Below are 6,000 nucleotides of genomic sequence, written 5' to 3'. Positions count from 1 at the left end.
ACAAAAATAATAATTTTATTGCCCTAAAATTTTTATCCTTCATTCTCTCCAAAATTGAACCTATTCTTTATCAAAGAAGAAATAATTGTACCGAAAAATACAGGCACTATATAGTTGGTTGTTATAAATCAATCTTGTGAATGGTTTGAATGACTCCTGTTTTAATTTTATGGTGAACAAACCATTAAGAGTGAATGATCAATAAAATAACCATTTTAATATGAGATAATATAAATGTAATACTGTAAGTACAAAATAATAAAACGTGTATTATTTGCTTTCAGTTTGAGTTTATATTCTATACACCAAGTATACCGGAAAATCCTTACCGGTTTTTGTTCTTCTTTCGATACTTTTTTCACATCTCGCCAGACTAGAAATATGGAATGTTATACATGTTATATCTTGCAAAAGTAAAACTGTCATAGATTTACACCTCTTTGAAAATGTCTAGTTTCGTGCGATCTGTTTTTTAGTTAGCCCTAACCCTCAGAAGATGTGTGTTTAAATTTGACAGCTGTCGGATCATTAATTGGTGAATTTTAGCATTTTGAGTGCAGCAACTTTTGTTATTGTGAAAAAAAATGGATAAAAAGGAATTTCGTCTGTTGGTATTTTTTTTGCTTTTTAAATGGAAAAAGCACAGTCGAAGCAAAAACTTGGCTTGATGCCGAGTTTCTGGATACTGTCCCAAGAAAAACCAATCATCAAGGATTGGTATACTAAGTTTAGATGTGGTGAAATGAGCACCGAAGGCGGTGAACGCAGTGGACGCCCAAAAGAGGTTTTTACCTACGAAAACATTTTAAAAATCCACAAAATGATTTTGAATGACCATAAATTGAATTTGAATGAAATGGCAGACACTCTAAGATATCAACTGAACGTGTACATCATATCATTCACGAAAATTTGGGTATGATAATGCTCTGTGCAAAGTGGGTGCCGCGCGAGCTCACTTTTGACCAAAAACAACGACGAGTTGATAATTCACTGCTCGTTTCAAGATAATCAAGCGAAAAAACCCGAGTTTTTGCGTTGATATGTGACAATGGATGAAACATGGCTCCATCATTTCACCCCGAAGTCCAATCGACAGTCATCCGAGTGGACTGCACATGATGAACCTGCTCCAAAGCGTGGGAAAACGCAATAGTCGGCTGGCAAGTTTATGGCATCTGTATTTTGGGATGCGCATGGTATAATTTTCACCGACTACCTTGAAATAGTAAGGACTATTAGCAACGACTATTACATAACGTTATTGAGTCGAATCGAAAGACGAAATCGCCGAAAACGGCCGCATTTGAAGAAAAGGAAAGTGCTGCTTCACCAAGACAATGCACCCTGTCACAAGTCAGTAAAAACGATGGAAAAATCCATCCATCCACCATATTCTCCAAATCTGGCCCCCAGCGACTATTTTCTGTTCTCAAATCTAAAAAGAATGCTCGATGGGAATAAATGTTCGTCGAATGAAGAGGTGATCGTCGAAACTGACTCCTATTTTGAAGCAAAGAACAAATCATACTACAAAAATGGTATCGAAAAGTTGGAGGGTCGCTATAATCAGTGTTGGAAGTATAATCACCCTTGAAGGAAATTATGTTGGATAAAAAACTAATTTTTCCAAAAAAAAATTTGTTTTACTATGGTAGGCCGAGGACTTATCAACTGACCTGTTATGAGACGTTGTTTCGAAAATTCTAAAGTGGCGAACTATGCGAAATTACAAGTCTTATTGGATGAAGCTCAAACCAAACTCAATAAAAACGTTCAGAAGTGTTAAATGTGGCCCAAAAATCGGAAGATGTGGGTTACACCCATTGAATGACGGGCAAATGGAAAATTGAAAAATTGTCTGTGAGATGCTGTTTCAAAGGTATGATCGGAAGTCATTTCTACATCGAATGGTTTCTGCTAAAAAAATCATGGTTATCTATCATTTGGCGAAGCCAGCCGATCGATTTCAAGGCCAAATTGTTTTCGTCTCTGTGTTTGGTGGAACTTGTGCCATCACATCGGCCGTACTCTTCAGACCTTGCCTCGTTCGACCATCAACTTTTCGCATCAATCCTCGAATAATTTAAAAAATGGCTCCATGAATGGTTTGATAAATAGCTTGAAGGTCAAACGGTTTTTTTTAATCCTTTTAAATAACCGTAATTGAATTATATACTAAATTATGGGGTAATATTTATTGAATATAAAATAATAAAATATATTTTTATTATTAACTTGTGTTGTAATGTCATGTTGTTTTATTACTACTCCAATATTTTTAGATTGGAAAAGAACAATAGAGCAGAAGAAATTTTAGTGACTAGATATTATCCAAACTCTATTAATAAAAAGCAGCAATTCTTACTAACAATTTTATTTACAAATTTTAGACACTAACAGATCGTTTCTACTTTCTCAAATAATATGAGAAATAAAAAATCGTCTGGTATTAAAACGAATTTACAAATTTCAATAGACAACACCTTATACGTACTGATGACCTAACCGCTATTTTGCTATAACTACTATTTTGGATGGAATACACCAATAGTTCGGTGAATAAAAGGTCCAATACACGTCCTAAAAACTTATGATTTCAGCCCTTCCTAATATTTCCACATAAAATTTGACTGTTGATTTATCTTGATTCTGATATATAATATATAAAACACTGATATAAATAAAACAATGAAACAAAAATAATTTTACCAAATATTATTTATTTTTACATTATAGTACATCTAATGCATATCTTATCGAAGGACATTAACTACTGTTAACTGTACAACTACAATATTGAGTAAAATTAATTAAGTATAAAACAAAATATGAGGTACATGATAATAATAATTATTCGTATAATGGTTTAGGGAAAAACTCTACAAATTTCAATTTTGATAGCACAATAACTTCTAATAAATAATAGAACGACTGTTAACCTTTCTAAGACGTTATCGTACGCCGCTCATACCATATTCCTCTATTATTTGTGTTTTTGATGCTTTTTTCTATCCGTGCTGCATTTGCTTCTTTCCCTTTCTTTTCTCTCTCTAAATGATGTCTCCATTGTTTTTTGCAGATCCTGCATCATCATAACAACCCGTTCTAGCTTGGTCGGATTATATTTATGAGAATGATATCCTACGTTTTTTTCTATTACGTAATTCTCCTTCGTAATCACTATCATTTTACATCCTGGCTCTACGCATGTCCACAAAGCACCTAGGCCTTTTTCCCTCTTTTTTAAAAAACGGTAGCATAATCCGTCAGACAGAAAAAGTTCCATTGTTATTAAATTCTCACTTTACTTGTTAAACTTCAACAGTTCTGAAAAGACTAATGACGAATGCAAGAAGATCTCGTATTTATTATGAAAAATAGTATACTCTAATGATTTTATGACACAGGTAAACATTCAAAAAAAGGTCATTATTTTATTGTCCCAAAATTTATATTTATTGATATATTGTAAACATGCAAATACTGCAATGGTGGACCGTACTATTAAGAGAGAATAATCAAGAATGATCAATAAAATAATTATTATATTGTTGGAAATTTTAAATTTAATACTGACGGAGGAAAGTACAAAATAATAAAACATTTATTCTTTGTTTTTAGAAAAATCATCACCGGTTTTTCAAAAACATGTCGCTGGGCTTAAGTATGCAATGTTATAATTTCACGCATATATCATTTTATTCTACTCACACCTAGCCTGAAAGCTATAGATGCTATATCTTGCGAAAGTAGAATTGTTATAGAATAATACCTGTTTGAATATGTATAGTTTCGTATCTGAAATCGTGCATTTGCGACACGCATTACTTTTCTTATATAACCAATAGAAAAAAGCCGCTAAAAGTCTTCGTTTGCAAGTAGAAACTTACGACGAATATGCTCTAACGTTAAAAACATATGACGAATGATTTGGGGAGTTCTAAAGTGGTGATTTCACTGTGCCAGACAAATAAAGTTCTCGTCGACCGAAAAAGTTTGAGAGTGCCCAACTCCAAGAGTTTTTTGATCAACATCCAACCCTGAGGTATGCACAGCAGTTACACGCTAAAAACATTTCCAATAAAACCTCAACAAGTACCAAATTATCGTTTAACCATTTATAACCTTTTATTATTATTTGCGAAACGGATGATTTTTGATACTGATTCGTTTACATGTTTGAACATATCAGATATTGTGACATTATGTCACTTTTTAACTAGAATAAAATATTCTCTGATATTAAAGCGAATATAAAAACTATGACAGACAATACATTATATATTGATGCCTTAAGCTCACTGCTATTTTGGATAAAATACACCTACAGTTCGCTGAATAAAAGAGCACATGATCAAAATTTATGATGTCAGCCCGTCCTAATCCTAATGTTTCCATATCAAATTTGACTTTTGATTTATCTTGATTCTAATATATAATAAAACACTGATAGAAATAAAATAATGAACCAAAAATAATTTATTTTTACATTATAGTACATCTAATGCATATCTTATCGAAATACATTAACTACTGTTAACCGTACAACTATAATATTGAGTAAAATTAATTAAGTATAAAACAAAATATGAGGTACATGATAATAATAATTCTTCATATAATAGTTTAGGGAAAAATTCTACAAATCTCAATATTGATAGCACAATAACTTCTAATAAATAATAGAACGTCCGATGGACTGTTAACCTTTCTAAGACGTTATCGTACGCCGGTCATACCATATTCCTCTATTATTTGTGTTTTTGATGCTTTTTTCTATCCGTGCTGCTTTTGCTTCTTTTCCTTTCTTTTCTCTCTCTAAATAATGTATCCATTGTTTTCTGCAGATCCTGCATCATCATAACAACCCGTTCTAGCTTGGTCGGATTATATTTATGAGAATGATATCCTACGTTTTTTTCTATTACGTAATTCTCCTTCGTAATCACTATCATTTTACATCCTGGCTCTACGCATGTCCACAAAGCACCTAGGCCTTTTTCCCTCTTTTTTAAAAAACGGTAGCATAATCCGTCAGACAGAAAAAGCTCCATTGTTATTAAATTCTCACTTTACTTGTTAAACTTCAACAGTTCTGAAAAGACTAATGACGAACGCAAGAAGATTTCGTATTTATTATGAAAAATAGTATACTCTAATGATTTTATGACACAGGTAAACATTCAAAAAAAGGTCATTATTTTATTGCCCCAAAATTTATATTTATTGATATATTGCAAACTTGCAAATAATTTGACTGAATTAATAATACTGACGGAGGAAATTACAAAATAATAAAACATTTATTCTTTGTTTTTAGTGGAGTTTATATATGATATACCAATATTAATTAATAAAATAACCTTATAAAGACTAGCAAACTTTTGTTAGATATTTACTTAATAAATTACGCACTTAGTTTATTCTGTATTACAATGGGTAGGCCAAATAAAAGTGCAGTCCGTATGAGGAAAAATAGGAATAAAGAAACGATGATTGAAAATAAGGAACGCTGCAGGCCCCGGGGTCCGCTATCTAGCTTAGGTGATTTGACAAATGTTTTCTATACGATATGGTTATATTCTAACCGTTGAGGAGTTGCTTTTTCCGTCATAGCAGCTCAGCCATAACGTTATCTACAGATATTTTATTACAATAGATTAAAAATATGTGAAAACATTGTAGGTGTTTTTAAAAATTGAGGCTTTTCCTCGATTTCCCCGGATCCAGCCAACAGATTCAGACTTTATCCCAATGGAACCATCTCGGAAGTGCACTCTTTCGTATAAAAACAATAATTTTTGAAATCGGTCCGCATTTTAGGGAGAAATCGGTGAACATACATAAAAAATATACAGTCGAACATAGAACCTTCTTTTTTAAGTCGGTTAATTAATAAGGAACAAATATTTTATTATTTTGTACTTTTCTTAATTGAATGTTATACTATTTATTTATTTGTTTACCTATAATATAATGGTTATTTGATTGATCATT

This window comes from Rhynchophorus ferrugineus, unplaced genomic scaffold, assembly GCF_030347505.1.
Source record: "Rhynchophorus ferrugineus isolate W39M unplaced genomic scaffold, kcgeb_rfMv2 rfM10, whole genome shotgun sequence".
In the NCBI taxonomy this organism is placed as follows: Eukaryota; Metazoa; Arthropoda; class Insecta; order Coleoptera; family Curculionidae; genus Rhynchophorus; species Rhynchophorus ferrugineus.
The sequence above is the reverse complement of the archived record's forward strand: the minus strand, read 5'-3'. Positions refer to the sequence as shown.